The sequence below is a fragment of the Ambystoma mexicanum genome, chromosome 5p (assembly GCF_040938575.1).
Source record: "Ambystoma mexicanum isolate Mex_15411 chromosome 5p, UKY_AmexF1_1, whole genome shotgun sequence".
Lineage (NCBI taxonomy): Eukaryota > Metazoa > Chordata > Amphibia > Caudata > Ambystomatidae > Ambystoma > Ambystoma mexicanum.
Genome location: NC_090930.1, coordinates 643,673,916 through 643,696,836, shown reverse-complemented (window position 1 = coordinate 643,696,836; position 22,921 = coordinate 643,673,916).

The following is a 22,921-nucleotide window of genomic DNA, read 5'->3' as shown; positions in this document are numbered from 1 at the left end:
TACCTTTCTAGGTTCTGTAGACAGGCTCATAAGGAAGGTGTGTAGTATCTCATTGTGTAGGTCATTAGTAATGTTAGTAATGTAATGTTATTATGCTTTATATTTTTTGTCACATGTAAAGTTATCCAACATGCATTATTTAAACATTGAATAGGCATGCGACTGAGCCATTTGCTGTATTTGGTACATCTGCCGGAGCAATCTTAAAGGAACTTTCCTGTGATGTTAACCTTGCATTACTAACTTTAAGTTTTAAGAATATATATGTGTGCCAGCAAAAAAAAAAACTTGTAATACTTCACATAGTTGAATACATGCCAATACATGCCAACATTGAAGATTTATTGATTCGAACAAAAACCACATAAAGCATCATTGCAGACCATACAATGTGTATCATTTAAAACACTTGATAAGTGCATTATTTAAAAACATTGTTTACTCGCCAGCACTGCGCAGATTCCAATCTTCCGTGTTTCCACGCATCAAGATAAATCAGTGCTATGTGAATTACATCTGCTTTCAGAGGAAAGGACCTATAAAATAAACGTATGTGCCTCCATTTTGTATCATTCACAGATATAATGCTGCAGAGCACAAAAGCAATTGTAATACGCGATCATAACAAGAATGAAGTGATACATCTAACAGCTATACAATTCAAAGCGGAACAAAACTCATTCTGCAAGCAAATGTATGATTTGTAAAACAGTGTGCAAATTAAAAGTGACCTTTAAAGCATGCTGTATTGCACATAATGACCATGCACGAATAAAAGAAACATATGAAGATGAACACGTTCTACAAGAAAAAAGGTTGTAAGGAAACAACAATCACAATAATTAAATTGAACAATTTGAAAGCAAATGAAACAAATTGACATAATATACATGAAAGAAATTTAAGTAAGCTATAAAGATCAAACACCACTGTAATAGTACTGAAAGACAACATTACCAGTCACTATGCAAAGTATACCAACTCCCGATTATTTCTTGAATACAGAGGGTGAACCAAACATTCCATGGAAGCGATGGAAAAAAAAGATTTGATCATTATGTTCTTGCTGCCCATGGATTGAATTTTTCTAATGAAAGAAAAAAATGTCTGATGATACATTATTTGGGTAATTATGGGGAAGAACAGTTTGAGAATTTACCAGCACTTTCTGAAGAATATGCCCTTGGCCTTACTGAATATGAAACATGGATTAAGATATGAAATCGTCATTATGAGAAAAAGGCCAGCATTATTCTAGAAAAATATAATTTTGGCAAGCGAAAGCAAGAAGAGAATGAAACTGTTGAGCAATAATATATCACTGCTTAGCGAGGTTTGGCCACATTCTGTGATTTTTGAATTACACTTAATGAACGACTTTGTGATCAGTTCATACTGGAATGTAAAGATAGCAAAATAAGAGAAGCCCTCTGGGCAAAATGATATCCTTCTTTAGAAGAAGTAATTAGAGTTGCAAAAGAGGTGGAGCATACCAATAAGTGTGTGAAAGAACTTGAAAGGAGAAATGATGATGACAATAAGAAAAAGAAAATGGCACAGATTCCAGAAGTATTGGCAATAGAGGGAAATTACTATGCAAAGAAAAAAGGTTACATTAAGAAAGAAATAACGAATGTGAAGAAGAAATATATAAAGACTAAAGACGAAGGAGAAGAACATGATAAACGTTGATGTTACAAGTGCAATAGCCTTTTTCATTTATCTTCAAGTGATAAATGTCCAGCCATAAAGGAGTTATGCAAGAGATGTAATAGGAGAGGGCATCTCACTAAGTTTTGTAAAACAAAAAAGGAAAACATAAATTGTTTGGAAGAACTATGTGAAAGTTCTGAAGAATGTACTTTTGCCATGGAAGACGTTGTTCACTGTGAAAACAAGAATGACGATTATGCTGACAACGAAAAGCCCATAGCTATGATAGAATTAAATTGTAAGCAAATGGAAATGGTAATTGACTCTGGTGCAAAATATACTCTATTGCCCAAGTGTTTGAAAAATGTTTGGAAACAGTTTAAACTTAAATGTGATTGACATTAACGCAGCGGCATATGGAGGAAATCAAATTTATCTTATTGGGTGGTTTTGGGCAGGAATGATATTTAAAGACAGGTAGGCAAAAGGAAAAGTATATGTTACAGTGAAATGAATGGAACCACTTTTAAGTTGGTCTCACCAGGCTTGATTGAAGGTAAAGTTGGATGTGGCCGAGGAGGAGTCAGTTTACGCGGTGGATCAGGCACCAGCTGCAGCACAAATAAGGACTTTTGATGATCATTTCGTATTTAGGGAACAACTGGGTGTGTTAAAAGATTTTTCTCACCAAATTAGATTGAAGCATGATGCAATACCTGTAGTACACACATTTAGACCAGTTCCATTGAATGTAAACCCATCTGTAAAAGCAGAACTTGAAAGATTGGTTAGCGATGGTGTGATTGAGAGAATAGACTCTTGAGAATGGGTGTCACCTTTGGTGATATAGTTTACAAACCAAATGGAAATTTGAGATTTGCATAGACCTTAGATGTGTCAATGAATGTGTAATTCCTGATAGACACCCGTTACCAAATATAGCTGAAATGCTAGGTACCATTTGAAATGCTAAGATTATGAGTGCCTAAATTCGGCTTACCATCAAATAATGTTACTTCCAATGTCAAGAGATATTATGGCATTTATTACCAATGAAGGTTTGTTTCGGTACCAAAGGATGCCCATTGGTCTTGTATCTGTGGCATCAATGTTCCAACATGTGATGTATCATCTTTTTCATCAAATGCACTTATTTTGTGTTTTCAAGATGATGTTCTAATTTATGATAAAGATCAATTGGAAAATGATGATAGATTATAAAAGGTACTAAATATATTTAAAGATGCTGGACTTACTTTGAGTAAAGATACATTTAAGTTCAATAGATCTACCATATCCTATTTAGGTCAAGAAATATCAGAAAAAGGAATCAGACCTAAGAGGATTTGGTTAATAACATCTTGAATTTTCCTAGTCCAGAAAAAAAAGAAAAACATATTTCATTTTTAGGGATGGCTGAGTTTTACGCAAAGTTTATTCTTGATCTAGCCAGTAAGTGATTTCAAATGAGGAAGTTAGTAAAAAAAAAGTGAGATATGATTGGAATGAGCTGTGTGAAAATGAGTTCAACAATATCAAGTTAGATCTGAATGCTGCACCAAGTCTTAAAGCTTTTAATCCAAACAATACTAGTATTATTACAACTAATACCAGTAATCATGGTCTTGGTCTGTTTTGTTGCAAATGGATGGTAGAAGTGAGTTTCCTATTTCGTTTGCGTCAAGAGTGCTAAAACAAGCTGAGATGAATTATTCTACAATCGAAAAGGAGTTGTTAGCTGTGAGATGAGCTGTTGAAAAATTGAGGTCATTTATATGGGGAACAAAGTTTGTGGTGAGGTCTGACCATAAACCTCTTAAGGAAATTCTCACTAGTAAGGGACTTGACAAGACATCATCTAGAATTAGGAAATGGGTAGCAAGTCTACAAGAATATAATTGTTATGTTGAATTTGTGCAAGGAGTTAGAAACAAATCAGCTGATTGTCTTTCGAGATTAACCAATGTGGTCGAAAGTGTGTATGATGAGCAGAGTAATGTGAGGAACACATTCTGCGTATATGCCAGGATATTGTATCAGAGGAGGAGTGGCTGACAGCAATTAATCTAGCTGAAACTCTCACAAAGGTGAGGGAATTACTAAAAAATTGCATGAAGGGTAGCAAGATCAGGCAGGCAAGGTGTATTGCTGGATGCAGTAAGACATGTATTTGATGAGTTACATTTGCACAAAGCTTTAGTGTTAAGGAATGGAAAACTATTTCCCCCTGTAGGAGTGAGGAAAAATATATTACAGATAGCTCATGAGGACATCCAGGGATGTCCAAAACTATGCAGAGAGTTAGACAGGACTTTTGGTGGCCTGCTGTTGATTTGGAAGTGGAAAGACTTATTTGTGATTGTTGTACTTGTGAAGACTCAGCTAAGGGCTATGTAACTAGGCAGATTCCTATGACTATAACCTTGATTCATACTATTCCATGGGATCTTGTTGGATTAGATATTGTAGGTCTTATAAGAAGTCAGGGTACTTTCAAATATTGTATGATACTTATAGACATGTTGTCCAAGTGGGCAGAAGTTGAGTGGGTGCAAAACATTTGCTCCAAAGATGTGATTGCGTTTTTGGATAACATGTTTAAGCTTGAGGGATATCCAACCATGATAATCATGGACAACAGTGTGCAATTGGTGTCACAAGAGATGAGCTTGTTTTTTAAGGAGAATGGAGTTGAGCATAGGACAATCTCTATCTATCATCCCCAGACAAATGGAATTGTAGAATCATTCAACAGTTATCAGGAACAGCTTGGGTGTGCATTAAGTGACAACGCTGATTGGAAGAAGGCAGTGGAAGATACCATTGTTGCCCATAGATTTACACCACATTCCACTACGGGAATCTCTCCATTTGAAATATTAAGGTGTAGGAAACCGAATACCAGATTGTGTCCAGCATGGTTGGGCAGAACATGTGTTGAGAATGTTGATTGTGAAGAAGTGAGCAGAAAAGTGTTGCAAAGGCAGGAATATAATAAAGAGAGGTATGATGTGAGAAATGCAGTTAGGGAGTCCTAAACTATGTGATTGGGTAAGGATACAACTCCCAGGGGTTAATGCCAGAGGTTTGATCAAATGGTCAGATCCCATTTAATCGGTTAAAAGGTTCCATGGTGCTATAAAGGTATCAGGTGGGAGAGTTTGAAATCTCAACAGAGTATGTAAATGTTCTAAACAATAGAATGATGGGAAAAGACAGACTAAGATTAGGAAGGAAGTGAAACAAAACAGAGTGATACAAGTTTGTAAGAATGATTGCAATAATCTTGTTTGTACAAGACCATTGTATCTGAAAGATTATGTAAATTGAAATTGTATCTCATGTCTTCTGAAATTTTGTACATCTCTGTCAGGTGCTGCATTGTATATCCAAGTTATTTTTAAGTTGTTATGTAATTGTTAAACACCAGTATTAAGTTTATATATGTTTATGTATACATGTTCAATTTCGTTTTTGAGTCATGATAAAGAAGGGAGGTGTGTATGTGGGTCATTAGTAATGTAAGTCATGTCATGGTATTATGCTTTATATTGTTAGTCACATGTATAGATGGGCTATAGGTATGGAATGTAGAATGTACTAGGAAGCCAGAATACTAGAATGTTAGAATGTACTTGTGGAAGGAATGATGCACAGGAAAGGATCAGTTATGTAGCTGTTTTTGATGTGAACGGTGGGTTATAAATCCTGTCCTTAAGTAAACTCATTCAAACTACAATAGTGGTATGAGAAGACATTTCAAGACATTTCAAGGTGTTCTTCATTTTACGTAAGCTGTTTACACCAAGTTCTCTGATATTGGTAATCCTAGTCTTGCTACATTATTTGTTGCTCATGTCCCAAGACATCAACGTATGAGTCTAAAAAATGATCTGCTTGCCCCAGATAAGGATACCTGCTTTAGCCTATTGGATGTGTTGGACATTTCAATTGTCCTTTGTATTGTATTACCTTTATAGTCCTTCCTGCAACGTAGTGTTACTGATTCTATGTGTTGTTTAGTTTGTGGATCCTTACACTGGTTTCTATGCATCATTCTCCCTGTCCTTGCACATGGATGAAAATAAAGGCACTGTTACTGGAGATAATTTGAGAATATTTATTTTTAAATTTCAAATGTCATCCTTGATGTATATAGAATATGGAGGTGCCAAACCATGGATAAATAAATATATATTCTACTTATTTATGTATTTATTTATTTTCACATTTGTAAAGTCCTGAGGCATCAAGGTGCTGACATAAGACCACTTGCAGTAAGAAGAATCATGTACAAAGGTAACAGATAGCCACAAGACATCAACATGTATAAACAGGCAGTTTCAGGATCAGTGTTCAGACACATAGCAGTGTTTTTAGGAATTTCCGGAATGCCCAATTGGATTGTACAGTTCGCAGGATTGGAGGGAATAGATTCCTTTGCTTGGCTGCAGTGGTTGTGAAGCTTGTGCCTGCTGCTTTAGCCCATTTAAATCTGGGCTGGATGAGTCGGTGAGCATAAACCAATCATGTCAGTCTGGAGGAGTTTGCTTTGGATATCATCTGTGACAGGCGGGGGGCTGGTTGTAGAGGCACCAGTGAGTGAGCGAGATTACCTTGAATAGGATCTGCTGGAAAATAGGTAGCCAGTGGGCCTTTCTTCTGGTTGAGGTGATGTGATCATGTTTTGGGATATTCAAGGCTGCTCGAAGTGCTTTGTTCTGCATTCCCAGCATCTTTCAGATGTGCTCGGGCGGACCAGTGAAGAGAATGTTGCAGTAGTCAAGCCTCATTCTGATGGTAGCTAGGGCAATTGTGAGTCAGCTGTCCGGGGATAGGAAGGGTCTAAATGCATTTATTCATTTTGTGTTATAGACAGCGGAGGAGGTGATGGCATTCACTTGCCACGTGAGTAAGAGTGTGATATCCAGATATATTCCTTGAGTATTCACTGAGGGGATACAGGAATCATGACCCATCAATGTTAAAGGAGGAGTATTCAGCATCAAGTTTCTTGATTACTGCCAAGGGACCCACCAGGAGGATCTCTGCCTTCTCATTGGTCAGACAGAGGCCGTTTGTAACCACCCAAGCTGGGATGGTCATGTAGACAGAGTTTATGGAGGAAGAGTCCTCGAGGTAGTTGCCGGAGAGAGGAAGTAAGATTTGAGTATGATCAGCATAATTTGTGTAGGACATGCCAATGGAATATTGAAGGCCAAATAAAGGTTTTTTGAAGATATTATATAGGGTGAGTGAAAAACTAGATTGTTGAAGTACTCCACAGGATATGGGGCTGAGGGGGCACTGGCATTTTCAACAATAACTTTGAAGGATGTTCGCCCAAGAAGGAGGCAATCCAGGATGTGGCCTTGGGTGAGCAGTTGACTGTGGATTTTAGGTGGTGACCAAGGATCTTGTGGTCCACCAGTTCAAATACAGCCAAAAGGCCAAGGAATAGCAAGAGTGCAGGCTTGCCATTGGCCCTGATTTTATCAATCTGTTTTTTAGATCTAGTAGTGCTAATTCCATCACATGGCCTGAGCAGAACCCTGATTGGTGCATTCCTTAGATAATATTGATTTCAAGGTAGTGTTGAATTTGCAGGTAAGCTGCTCTGTCTGCGATTTTCAATAAGAACAGGACAGTGGTGATGGGGTGGTTGTTAGTGGGAATTGTAGAGTCTAGTGGGGGTTTTTTCAACAGGGGAGTGCCCAGGCTTTCTTGGGGCTGTTAGGGACAATGCCGGTAGAAATTGAGGCATTGATAAAGGAGGTGATGAAGGGCACCAGGGCTTCTGAGCAGTCCTTGATAAGGGTAGTGGGGCAAATGTGTACGTTGCATTTTGAGAGTTTGAGGCATTTTAGGATGGAAGTGACTTCTGTTTCTAAGACCTTGGAGTAGCAGACGATGGGGAGGATTTGTTGAGTGTGGGGTGTGAGGGTCGTAGAAGGCAGGCAAGAGGATAGCAGGGCTTGTTTAATGTTGATTTTCTCTGAAAGGTGTCGTTTTTGGAAAGCAATGCATTTTGGATGTTGGTGCACCACAATTCTTCTTTGGTGATGGTAACCGGGGGAGATTGGGTGGACAGTTTTCAAGTACCCTAAGGATGGCAAACATTTCTCGTGTACTGTATTTAGCATTCGTGATGCAGGTATTGTAAGTGACTATTTTACTAATTTAAACATATCCACTTGCGCCATTCCATGTATTGTTATAATTCTCAATAGTGAGTACCACTGAAGAAAGAAAAAAGGGATTTTCACACTTTCCAGATTTCTTTTCAAAGGTATGTTTTTTTAATTCAAACAAAGATTTCATCAATTATTTCTCTCATTTCATCAATTTTTTCTTCTCAATTTTTTCTCTCTACACGTGTTTCACCCATGTTAACATCACAGGGGATCATCAGGAGAGATTAATTCTACTATTGCAAAGAAAAATAAAAAATAAAACAAAGTGCATTTATCTTTCCCTGTTCTAGGATATAAGGATGTTTACAAATAGAAAATATTATAAAAGAACAGATTCTTGAAAGCATTCCTACTATAGTTCACATCTATAAAATGTAACCATTCTATTATCATCCAAATTAGTTTGTTTTTAATGTGTCTCAGCTTTCTTAATGTTTGTTTGTGTCATACTAAGCATTACTACATCTCAAAATAAATGATTATGGTACACAACGTGGCACTCACCTATTTAGTAAACTTTGGGCCTGCTTTGCCAACAATCAATTTTCCAATTTATTTCCAATATTACTTTCTGTGGATGCTGCTTTTCAGATTTTTTGGGTAAATTACCCAAGAGAAGGGAAATATTTTTCATTTAAGTTCTAAGTAGGCAGATTCTAATTCAAGTAGTTATCAAGGTATTAATGAAACTTAGGGGAATCAAAGGATTAAAGCGCTTACCTTTCTTTCCTTTTAATGAATCGTCTTTCTCCTTCTTGCTCCTTGTTTTGGCACGCTATCTATGCTGCTCGCGCTTGTTTATATATGATCTACACGTATGATGTCATCACGTTCACATTTTTATGTGCATGATGACGTCATTGCGTTCTTATGTATGCCGCGGCGGCCATTTTGCGCACTCGAAGCATCATATATTATAATTTTTAATGCGTGTTGTTTTTTTCATCTAACTATTTTTACGCAATAAATTATATCCTACAATAATGGTAACTCCCCATGTTTTACATGGTTATGTCTTAATGTTGTAATTATTAGATAACGTTTTTCTAATTTGATCGAATTATAGCAGGCAATATAACTTTTTTCCCATAATCTAATTTTCTTCGGGTCATTTCTTGAGAGGAACTTTTAGTTTCACAAAGATAACATATTTTCCAGTGCTTTTGCTTGATTAATATAAAGAAATGAATAGTAAATTGTGAAAGGAAGTTAGAAAGGAAAGATTAACGACATCTTTATGATATGGGAGGGAGAACTAAAAAGATTTCAACAAATATGTGGAGTATCTAAACGATAATAAATTCAATTTGAAATTTACTACAAGCTTTAACAAAAAGATCCAATTTTTGGACCTCGAAATCTATGTAGCAGAAGACAAAAGGAATCACTGCATCTGAATACTTCTTGAAAACGAGATCCATCTCATACTAAGAAGAGAATAACATGTTATTGGAAATGCTGAATTTCGCCCTAAAGAATAACATCTTTTGCTTCAACAATGAAATCTATAGGCACAAGCAAGGCACTGCGATGGGGTCTAGATTTGCCCCTTCATATGTGAATCTATTCATTGGATACTTTGAAATAAAACATGCGTGGAAACACAAGGCGTTCACCGACTCCAAAAATATCATCTTTTGGGGTCGGTAGATTGACGACATCTTTATAATATGGGAGGGAGAACTAAAAGATTTCAACAAATATGTGGAGTATCTAAACGATAATAAATTCAGTTTGAAATTTACTACAAGCTTTAACAAAAACAAGATCCAATTTTTGGACCTCGAAATCTATGTAGCAGAAGACAAAATACTCACAAATCTATATGTCAAACCAACAGCAGGCAACAGTCTATTGCATGCCCAAAGCAACCATCCAAAACATATCATATATAATATTCCCTATGGTGAAATATTAAGGATAAAGAGGAACTGTAGTACAGTAGAAGCATTTAAATCAAACATAGAAGGAGCAATCTCCAAGTTTAAACAAAGAGGTTACAAACCTAAGACAATCAAGGAATCAATCAAAAAAGCTGACAAGATCTCAAGAGAATATCTGCTGAAAGATAAACCGAGAATGATAAAACAACCGTTGAAAACCAGATTCATCACAATCTATGGCTCAGATGCTCTAACATTAAGAAAAAATCTTAAAAAACATTGGCATGTGTTGAAACTGGATGAAAATCTTTCCAAACATATTGATGAAAAGCCAGGTATATGCTACAGAAAAGCACCAACACTACGGAATAAGCTAAACCCAAGCTATTTAAAATCTATAGAAAAAAAACAGACATAAGGAGCATGCTAAAACAACAACCAATCTATGGATCATTGAAATGTGGTAACTGCAAATTATGCCCACAAATGGTGAATGGAAAGAAAGAAATATTGTTACCGAATGGAAGAGAGCACAAGATGAAACAGTTTATCAACTGCAACAGCAGATTTGTGGTATATGCCATCAAATGTATTTGTTCAAGAGTATATATAAGTAGCACTATAAGAATCTCGAAGACAAGAGTATTTGAACACTTACGTGCCATAAAAAATCAAGATATGAAATATCCCTGTATCATTACATTGCATGATGGAACACCAAGGATTTAAGGTGGAAAAATTGAAAATGTACGGTCTGGATAAAATTGAAGACCTACCAAGAGGAGGTAATAAAGAACAAATCCTAAGGCAAAGAGAATCTAAATGGATCTGTTTAATGGACACATGTGATACTGGATTGAACACAGAAACTGAATTTTGTAACTCGCTCTGAAAAAGAATGTAAACGTTAGGCTGACCAAAAACCTAGCAAAATGTCCACAAAATGTTTTGATTTATTAATATATTTGCAATTCACTTACTTTTGAAATATATCTAATCTTTCTTTATTCACTGTTAATCTTTCCTTTCTAACTTCCTTTCACAATTTACTATTCATTTCTTATATTAATCGAGCAAAAGCACTGGAAAATATGTTATTTTTGTGAAACTAAAAGTTCCTTTCAAGAAATGACCCGAAGCAGCATAGAATGCGCGAGCAGCATAGAAAGCGCGCCGAAACAAGGAGCAAGAAGGAGAAAGCTGATTCATTAAAAGGTAAGAAATGTAAGCGCTTTAATCCTTTGATTCCCCCGTGGGATCATTACTACCTTGATAACTACTTGAATTACAATCTGCCTACTTAGAACTTAAATGAAAAATAATTCCGTTCTCTGTTTAAATAGGGTAATTTACCCAAAAAATCATCTGAAAAGAAGCATCCACAGAAAGTAATTTTAGAAATAAATTGGAAAATTGATTGTTGCAAAGCAGCCCAAAGTTTACTGAATTGGTGAGTGCCACGTTGTGTACCATAATAATTTATTTTGAGATGTTGTAATACTTAGTATGCAATCCACAGAAAGTAATTTTGGAAATGAATTGTAAAACTGATTGTTGGCAAAGGCCCAAAGTTTACTGAATAGGTGAGTGCCACTTTGTGTACCATAATAATTTATTTTGAGATGTAGTAATGCTTGGTATGACACAAACAATCATTAAGAAAGCTAAGACACATTAAAAATGAATTAATTTGGATGATAATAGAATGGTTAAATTTTATAGATGTGAACTATAGTAGGAATGCTTTCAAGAATCTGTTCTTTTAGAATATTTTCTCTTTGTAAACATCCTTCTATCCTAGAACAGTGAAAGATAAATGCACTTTGTTTTATTTTTTATTTTTCTTTGCAATAGTCGAATTAATCTCTCCTGATGATACCCTGTGATGTTAACATGGGTGAAACACGTGTAGAGAGAACACATTGAGAAGAAAAAATTGATGAAATGAGAAAAAGAATTGATGAAATCTTTGTTTGAATTAAAAAGACATACCTTTGAAAAGAAATCTGAAAAGTGTGAAGATCCCTTTTTTTTTGTTCAGTGGTAGTCACTATTGAGAATTATAACAATAAATGGAATGTCGCAAGTGGATATGTTTAAATTAGTAAAATAGTCTATTCCTATCTAGATATAGATACAATACCACAGCTGACATCCAAAAGGAATCAAGACAAACATATATTTCAATTCGCCAGGGGCCATAAGTCCTTTTAAGGCTGCAATTTTTGAGTTAAAGCAGGTATTGTAAGTGGTTGACTTAGCTAGGAGGATGGCTTGTTTGTAATACTTAGCTGCAGCAGTGAACATCAGCTACTGAGCTAGTGTAGGTGACTTTTTACACTTAGCTTCTGCAAGCCATTTTTTAGGACAAAGTTCCAGGTGTTAGGGGTAAAGCATGAATTTCTATGAGCAGAAGGTCTGGCTTTGTGTGGATTTGGCATGGAAATGGCATCAATAGCTGTAATCATAGTTTTAGAATACAGTTTGGGGAGTGCAGTAGGGTCATTAGAGTGATGAGTGTTCTAAGTATGACTTATATTCCCTGATCAGTCAAAGGGTAAAGATGCAACTGTTTGTTGGTTAGGTATGGATTGGACCTAAGGATCATAGTTCTTTGTTGTTTATTTAATCAAGAATAAACCATCTCTTTAGTCATATGCACCAGTTTTGATTACATTTTTGCCATGAACCATGCCTAACTAACTTAGAGTTGCATCTTTACCCTTTCACTGATCAGGGGAATATCAGTCATAGTTAGGTTCTTGCAGCCGACATACATAGGACATTTTCACACTGAACTCCAACTCCGAACAATGTAGAGAAGCGCACAGACATTCTATTCACCTTACTGTCTGTACTTGTTTAACTTAGTAAGTCAGTGCAGCCCTTTAGGACACACAATGTCCACGTATCGTACAAAGAGGGATGAGGACACAAGGGTCCTCTTCACTCCAAGAGGCAGTACTGAACACACCTTTAGAAATCGATGACCTAATGAGGAGACATTACGAGAGAAATTTGTCAAATTAGAATGCTCATTGATCAAAGAAATCAACAAATATTTTGAAAATCCAGATAATGAACAAATTCCTTGCGATCTAAGAATATTCACATTTCCCAACTTTAGTAATGTGAAGGATTTTGACCTAGCTGAAAAATGGGAGAATAACCTACATCTCAGCTCTGAAAAAATCGTAGAACTATTAGTCCAACATGCAGACAGGGAACACAAGAGAATAGAAAAGGATATGGATACAATTGAAAAAGATATAGAGGAAATAGATGCGCCAGAGGCAACAAAAAAGATGAATTTTAAGACTATGGACAGAATTCTCAAGCAGCATCAGGATGAAGTTAAACTTCAAAAAGCATGTAAAACATCCAGGGGCGACAGAGATTACTGACAGGACAGGGTATACATGTTCCAACTGAAATATGACAATAAGTGCAGAACATTCTCAAGAACCAGTACACCAGATGTATCACCCAATAGCTCTGATGCTGACAGTGAGGGAGAAAACCTCACAGCTATCCGATTGGATACCCTGACCACAGCAAAAACGATTTGTGGAGAACAAATAAAAAGGTACCAACACGGAAATACGTTCTTAAACAAGTTCTTAAAGCAGAAGCAAGTAAGGTTTATGGTCCCCCCAGAGCAACAAGGAGACCTATACAAGGGGCTCCGGGCAGAGGGGTAGAAGAGGAATAAACAGGAGATCCAGGGAACAGAGTAGGATTGCAAACCTGCTTAGAATACAGGAGAGATCAATCAGGAAGGAGGTAAGTCTGGTTCTTAATCTGTCTGACCGGTCACTAGAAGAGATAGCGATTAAAGTACTAAACAAAAGATTAGCCTTTGCACCACTCATAAGAAGTGACTACTCTAATCTACAAATAGACACCTTCAAGTTAATCAGTAAGCTGAAATTGCAGAAATCCTTTCTGAATGTGGATCCCATTGTAGTTGAAGAAAGGCAGCCCCCATCATTAGCCCATAACCATCAGAAATATACTGGGCACCCAGTCACTTCTTTTCATTGATGAATTGAATTGAATTGATTGTTTGTGTGTATAGTGCCAAAACACAATCGCCCTCATTACGACCTCAGCGGTAGCCATGCCGCTATTGGCGGCATGGCTGCTGCCGAAATCGCGTCCGGGTCCGAGTGCACAGAATGAGGAATTACCGGGCCATTCCGAGTTCGGAAGGCCCGGTAATTACTCCCTCCAAGGACCCGGACCCGGTACTTCCCCATTCCCATTTCAGCCCCCATAGGGCTGAATGGGAATGGGAGAGGGAGCAAACAACGGGCCATCGCGAGTTGGCCCGTTGTTTGCTCCCTCTTCCCCTCGCGGGACCCGGTAAGCAAGCTTGGTTTGACCAGGCATTACTTTGTGGGTCCCATGAGGGGACCTCATAATAAGGCGGTACGGGGTAAACGGCGCCGGTACTTTTTACGGCACCGTTAACCCCGTACCGCCAGAGGCGTAATGAGGCGCAATGTGTTTCAAAGGCCTTCAAAAAGGGGGGAACATGGGAAAATACAGTTACATTCTTACAGGTTCTTGAAACAAATTTGAATGTGCAAAATAGAACTAATGTAATCAGCCTGGCAACATTTCTGATAGTGCAAGTGCAAGAACAGTTAGAGGGAGAAAGGGAATGGAAGAAGGAGAACAAACAAGCAGTAACATTACTATGCCTGACAGTAATTGTTGTAGTGAATGAGTTACAGGGGGGAGAGGAGAGAGTGAGGAGGAGAGAAAACAAACAGGAGACTAACAAGGAAGGTCGGACGATGATTCAGAGTAGTCAAGGGGGTAGTGGGAGGAGAGGACAAGGAGGGAGAGGGGAGACAGATGAACTACTAACAGAGGTCAAGGGACAACTGATAGGAGAAAGTGCTATGAGAGGGAAAGTGGCTGCAAGACAGGAGGAGGTGTGAAGGAGACGGGGGAGCAGGAGTGGAAAAGTAGCTGACGAGAACATTGAACGCCCACATGGGGATCTTATTTAGGCATTACCACCAGCACACTGGTTGAGAGCAATCTGAAACCTAAATCTAAATTTCTCCCAGTGATTCCACAGGACAACTGCATCGATGCATTTTTATAAAGTCGTAATCATGGACATAGAAAAAAAGCTAGATGTTGCACACCAAGATAAGTAACAAAGCTCTAAAACACTAGATATCATGGAGGAGCTAGTCTTGAAAAACATAGCCTCATACCAGGATATTATTATTAAAGAAGCTGACAAGGTGGGCAACATTGTTATACTGGATGGAAAGACTACATCAAGATGTGAGATGAACACTTGAGTACCCCAGGATGCTACAAGGTGATCATTAGAGAGTGCTGTACAGACATAACCAAGGAAATGAATGACTTCATAACAAAATGGCATCACAAATAAATGCCGAATGATGATGAAATATAATATCTGTAAACCGACAGACCTAAAATCCCTACTATACACTTCCTCCCTAAAATTCACAAGGACTATGCACATCTACCTGAAGTAAAACCAATAGTGAGCGGGAATGGATGGATCTCTGAAAACATGTCTACATTTACAGACACTATTCTGAGACCTGAAGGATACAAACTGGATCCTCACACACAAGACACTATGCATGTTTTAGAAAATTGGAGTACAATAGAGTGAAGGATGGTTACATGCTAGGAACCATGGATATAAAGGTTTTGTACATGTCTATTGACCATACTCTGGCACTTCACAATATTAATTACACCTGTCAAAATGTTCTGCCTCTTACTATATCTATGTGTAAATGCCTAAAGAATGTCTATCTTTTATATTGAAAAGCAATGGTTTTGTATTTAATGACAAGCTATATCAGCAAACAAAGGGAATTGCAATGGGGACATGCTTCGCACCTTCATTGCTAAACTATTTTTTGGAGAATTCTAACACGAACATGCCATGACACATCTAGCTCAATACACGATTGTGGTCAAATGGCTTAGGTATATAGACATTGGGCCTCATTACAAGTCTGGCGGTAACCGAGGCGGTAAAACCGCTGGTTACCACCGGACTCATATTACCATTCCGCTTCCGTGATTCCCAGAATTACCAGGGCATCACAACCCCGCTGACCCGGGAATTCTGGAGGTGGAATGGTGTAAATCCCCATTCCCATTGAGTCCCATTGAACCCAATGGGAACAGGGATTATGGAAACACCGGCACCATCTTTTGATGGTGCCGGTGTTTCCTCGTCCGCCTGCAGGTGGGCTGTGTTAAACCCGTCAGGTCAGACCTGGCGGGTTTGACGCCTCCGTCTGCAGGAGTTGTGATCACCTGGCATGGAAACAACGGTGGCGGCGGGTTTACCGCCACCGTTGTTTCCATACCGGGTCGGTTGTAATGAGGCCCATTGTCTTGATTGTACTTTGACAAATACTGTGAATACCTACATGAGAATTTCTTTGGATTAAGTAGAGAAAATATCAATTGGTTAGACCAATGCATTTACATTGAAGAAGGGATAATACAGACCAGAACCTATAGGAAGAAAATGAGGCAAATGCGACTTTGCACGCCGATAGCTCACACCTCAGAAGCTCTTTTGCCAATATACCTTTTGGCGAATTCACAAGAGCAAGGAGAAACTGTAGTACAGAGACAATGTACCATGAAGAATGTGAACTTATTGAGAATAGGTTCTTAGACAGAGGATACTCGGATAAGAGTATAAAAAAGCTAGAGAAACAGTCACATCCAGAAATAGAATAGAACTATTGAAACCAACAGATAGGACCAATACACCAAAGTTGAACCAAGGCAGGTTGATAACTGTCAGGATCCGAGCACACGCAGGACATACCAGACATTCCAGCACACAGCTTTTGAGTATAGTTGAAATTCACTGTTCTTCTTGTTCACGTTCTGGGAATAATTCTGTACAGTCAATCTTTCCATCTTCCCAACCACACCAAATGATTCCTGTTCCTTTACGCTCCCGACATCGTGGGTGAGCTGTTTGTGGGTTTCAATGGCGACTTTGGCGTCTGTTGCATTCTCATTGAAACGTACAATGGGTTGGAGGCGCGGCCACTGGATCCCATGGAAGAGCTACTTAAGCTTGCGGGTTTCAGGGAACGCTGCTTCTGATTTTGTTTAAATCAAGGCACTCCTACATTTTCCTGTCTTGCTATTACCTTGGTCCTATTTTGTCCTTACCCTGCTTCCTGGTTCCTCTCCCTTGTATCCTGAAACTGATCCTCATCTGCGAACGATGAACACGGAACGAAACAACCAGCTTTTTCTTAATGATGTTGTCCTCATTGTGCCTCACCTCTCAAACAGACCTGGACCGCACAAACGACCAGCCTCAATCCTGCCGATTATGCCCTCATTGTGCTTCACCTATCAAACAGACCCGGACCACTCAAACAACCATCCTCATTCTTACCGATTTCTCACTGGGTTGACCCGCACCATATACCAACTAGAACATTGACAGACTCTTGCATCTTCTGAAGCTGGGGCTTTTGTCTTAGCCTTCAAAGGACTACAAACCAACTTGGTACTGTTATCAACGGCCTTCATCGACAACAGTTGCACCATTGGATATCTCATCCCCGAGTTGGAATCACTGCCAGCTATCCATCTGACCATGGTTTGTGTCCCACGTGTGTTCTTGCCTAAACCAGCACAGGAACCTAAGACTTCCATCCCTAGTGCTCAATCCTCATTAGGCATCCTGGTTCCTTTGTGATGGGTTGTCCACTGGAACTAGAGACTCAAGACCACTATCGTCTTAGGCATCCTAATGCCGTTGTGTATAGGGTTATGTTGGCAAAACACACTGGGAGCACAACCTTGGACTATTCTCCACGCCCTCTCATATGGTAAGTGTCTTTCTGCCGTTATCTCATAGTAACTTCTCATGGGTCATTGTATTATCGTATTACATTATTGTTTCTAACCTCTGACCTATTGTGATCAGTGGTGCTTATCTAGAGGGGGCAGTTTACTTTCATCCTAAAAGGGGATTATCTCTGGTCATACTCAGGTTAGCTAATACACCAGAACCTTTGGATATTACTGGTCTCATAACAGTATCCATTACTGATTGTTCTTTGTTCCATTAAAGTTACTGGGTTTGGCTGGTGTCCTCAGTTCCTGGGTTCGGCTGGTGTCCTTGCTCCCAAATAATAGATCCCTCTGTATGTGTGTTTGTCCAGAGGGTTACATTGGTAGGGATAATTATTCGCCTATACTACAGGGCAAGAACTCTTCACCCACACTACAGGGAAAGAACTCTTTGCCTACAATACGGGGCAAAGATCAGATATCTGACAATAACCCATTACTCCAATGACAACCATACCATTAGGAACCTCTTCCAGAAGAACTGAAACATTATCTATACTAAGGCACCTACCCTGGGAATGAAACTCAGCCCCAGATGCATGGCTAACAAAAGACACGGGGAGGGGGTGGACAATAACTGGATTCTACAAATGCTCTAATTGTAATATGTGTTGATGTGCATTGAACAATATAGACTTGCATATAACCAATTATGGCAAAGTTCTCAGAATAAATGAATTCATCAGTTGCAGGATGACATATGCAACTTACATAATTGCATGCATTTGCAGCAAACTCTATGTAGGGAACACCATATGAGAACTATGAATGGGAGTAAGGTAACATCTTTACAGCCTAATCACAACCAAATGAAAAACTGCACTGGCAGAAAATTGGTTCAAGGAACATCAGTTAGAGAAAAAAAAACAACGTGAAATTCTTCAGGATACGGCATGTCAGATCGAACCCAAGACGGGGAGACCGAGAAAAAACACCCTGTCAAGAGGAAGCTAAGATCATCTGCAATCTTCGAACCATTAAGGAAGGACTTAATGCAGATAATGAGATCCATTACTTCTTATGAGAACATATACAATGTTTATCTCCCCAGGAGAATCAGTGTTCACAAGAACTATACACTTAATCAGGTGATTTCCAAATCACATCTTTTAATATGTATGTTGATACCACAAGGGAAGAAAATGAAGCATGGGATAAGCCAAATATACAAACTAGCATTAAATAATTGAAGATATATGGCTTATATATACAGAGACCATTATAGATCACACCTTACTGGGCCACATGACAAGCTAATACTGTGATGACCAATACAATCGACCAGCACCAAATATGAACCACACTTTTAACCTAAGACAGACTCCTCCCCCTCCTTAGGGACTCCAATGGACCACAATCCACTTAATTGCCCGAATATTCAGACAAGATCTCAGTTAGCTCAAATATGATGTTGGTGATATTACTCAACAACCTCTCACTACTTCAGTCTTTAATGAGCATTGGACTCCCCATGAGACGCACATCTTAGAATACCTGTCACAACTTAACCCCAGGGTTTCTCTTACTAGTATTGGACTATCAACAGTTTTTATTTAAAGCACATTGTGCATCCATTTACGTCATTTTTTTAACACAAGCATGACTAATGATGATTTTTGAATAACACAGGATTGACATACCCAGGATTTTTATTCAGGCTTGCTCAACGCTAGATCACAATAGAAAGTTGTTTTCATCGTGATCGCGGGAAATTTTTTACATTGATGATTTCATGATGTTTACAATGCATTACGTCATCACAGGATGGCTATAATACGCCAATCCACAGATGCCAGTGCTCACAGACACCAGCGGAGCAACACCATCTGCATTTTGAGGAAAATAAACTCCTAATGAGGTAAGAATGCGCCAGGCACACTGTAAACAAGGGTGATTTCAAAGGTAATATCTTAAGCCATTGTTGCCATTCTGCATCCAGGAGATGATATATACAAGCAACTGAGAACTATGCATTTTGCAAGAATAAGCTTGATGCTTTGAAGACAACAAGAATTATTCAAGGTATCTTACATTTAGATATGCACCTTAGACTTTAGTTTACTACTCAGCACCCAACATATTATGCCTATGTTTGCCCGTGACTCCACAACATTGCAACTGTTCCCACAGATCCAATATTTGACAGTGCCACTAACACACAATGCAGTGACCATAGTAACCAACCTGCACTATGCTGTACATAAGAGCTCTCAAGGTATTAAGACAACCTTTGTTTCCGACCAACCTTATTTTTTAGTCACAGCATGCAACCAATGGGGCACCTACCGTTTGAAGGTTTCCAAACAAGCAAACTTATCCTTGTACAACTAGCTTTCTCTTCTGCATTGACCACAATGAAAGCCTGACCATGATGGGATACACACTTGTAACCAGACCTATGCCATTACACGCTTGCACAGAGGTCGGCACCTACATATACCTACTAAGACTGATCACTTCGGATACAATCACCATACGAGACTTGGCTGGCGGGATGAAAGCTTGGTCTTCACAATACTACCTTTTGTTACCAAACAGCAAATACAACTATGCACTCCTTTTCATTCTCTTCCTCTTTCCTCCTCTACTTCTAATCGCAGAGGACTATTTATAAGATGGACAGTGGTTCACTGTATATGTAAAACAGAACTTATTGTAAGGAATAACAAGCTACTAATGCAAGAGCATAATAACAATGGAATACTAATGCATGTTACTAATGTAGGAACATTTTTACCATGTGATAAAAACTCTGACTAACCAAGGTTGCTAACATCCGAATAGTGTGTATTAACTATATCAGGATATTCAGATAACTAATGGAATGTTATGCACAATTTTACTAACACACAATTACCTGTGATTGTGAACAGGGATTTATATTCTATTGTTTTATGAACACTGCTATGCCTTGACAAAGCATGCCGTGGGGTGAAACATTAGCATGTACCACCATTTGGTTAACGTTGGCTTTGAAAACTTTAGACAGACCAGTGTACAACCTAGGATTGTACCTAAGGACCTTATTTTTATTTTTTAATCAAGAATACAAAATCCGTTGGGTCATATACACCAGTTTTGTTTCCATTCATGGCATGATGTAGAACCATACCTAACTAACATAGAGATAGAGATGTCCACTATGTGATGCTCTGACCAAGGACAGGGACTGTTGGAGCAGATGGAAACTTGGCAGTTGAGGTCTGCAATCCAAACCAAAGTGTGGCATTTGATATGAGTTTGTGTTTTGACGCAGTGTAGGAAGATTACTACATTGGGTGGTTCTAAATTTTCGAATAGACAGGGAGTCTCTCGCTATGAGTGCCACTCCTCAGCCCCTTACATCGGGTCTGTCCCATTGGAAGAAGGAGAAGCCTGAGGGGATGGCAATGGAGAGGGCCGGGCCTAAAGTGGCATGAAGCCATGTTTCTGTGGCTGCTAGTATATCAAGGTTTAGTGAGGTCATTGATGTCATGGGCAGGAGCCGGGTGGTTCTAGCTTTGTCAAGAGCCCATTGTATAGGTGATATGTGAGAGGATGGTTTTAATTCATTGGAGTTACGCTCTGAAGGTTGTTGTGCCTTGTTATTGGTAGCAGATTAAATCACCAAATGTGTTTACATTGTTACCTTTAACTATTTGAATGCAACCCCATTTAGGGACATATAGTGCTGGGATTTCAATTATTCCTAATGGTACTCAAGATCTACTTACACAGCTCATTCTTTCTTAAAAGCAATCAAATTGTTGGCCCAGGCAGTAATGTTCTTTACAAACTGTGTTTGCCAATGCACCCAAGTTTGCTAGGTGTTCTTAAGAGTGCCACTTAAAATGTCGACCTTCTTTTGCTTGTACACTACACACACACCCGTTTTTAAACCGAACAATATACATTTACAGTGCATGTGGTTTATCTTTGTAAAACTTTGAACAGCGTTTCTCATATAAGTGGTGTATCCCACAGGAAACTCAAAGCCAGAGCACCTGTCAGGTACATAACTAGTATTAACTCAACTCTCTTTTCTCACTTTTTGCATTAGAAGCAACACGTTATAGTCTGACCGTTTGCCCCAGAGTGAGTGCATGTTCAATCAAGGCATTCCAGTGCAAATGTGCCCTCCTCTAGGCAAGCGGTGTGTTGTACAACACAATCAATCACCACTGCCTGAGTAATTGGCAAATCCCTGGAACTAATATTTCCCAGCATGCACCAATTACTTCCCTGTTGCACAAATTGTGCAGCTAAATTTAAATTAAATTCACATGATTATTTCAGCTATTACACTAAACCAAGCTGTGTGCATAAAGTGAGGTTTGTAATTGACCTTGCGGACACATTTGAAACCGTCTCAATCAAAATCCTAGAGCCCTCGCATTGCATGCATACTCTGAATATTCGACAAACTACACATCAATAATTTTAACGATGTTTTATTCTGTACAACAATTACCAACATTATCCCTAAAATCAATTCCTTAAAGCCCTGTTTAGGTGCAAATGGTCTAGTCCTCAAAGAAAATTGGTCATCACCCTGCTCCCTCTGAATATTTCAGTGACTGCTGGAGTGCTTTCAAATCAACATCATTCTATAGGGACTTAAATTTGGCTTCCCAAGTATGTAAAAAGTTTGAGAACATCAGCAAATCCCCCACCCTTACCAAAACCTAGTTTACAGGTAACTCAAGGATCTAAAGGATACATCTAAAATGGGAATTATCAAATTTCAAGAAAATATCTGCGGCCTTTCATTTGCAACCCCCTATTGATCATGTCATTTTTGGGAGGCAGACTACTTTGGTTTCAGGCATATATTTGTTTTTCAGCCCTGAGAAAAGGAGAAGCAAGGCCTTTTTTTAAATAGCTGGCATTTACAAAGTGTTCTTGATGCAATCTTTATATACCAACAATATTTTTATGCCTACAAATGTTCCTTATGTGATAACTAGGAGCTTTTGATAATTTGATCTTCTAATAAATACATAAAATCTGCCTTATCGATTAAATCTTATTTGGCCATCAATACAACTCATCTTAATACCACGTACAAACACATTCTTGATCAAGTAATTAATGTATTTAAATATACTCAAATTAATTCATCATGCTTCAATTTATACAACTAATTTGTCACAGAAAATGCATTCATTTAACTGCACAACATCAAACGATCTATTGATAGAAACAATACAATTGTCATGCATCTAGAAAAATAAGAAGTCAGTTAGTCAGTTAGAAAACCATGTAAGAAAGTATACAAAACAACCCGATCTGATATGGGTCCAT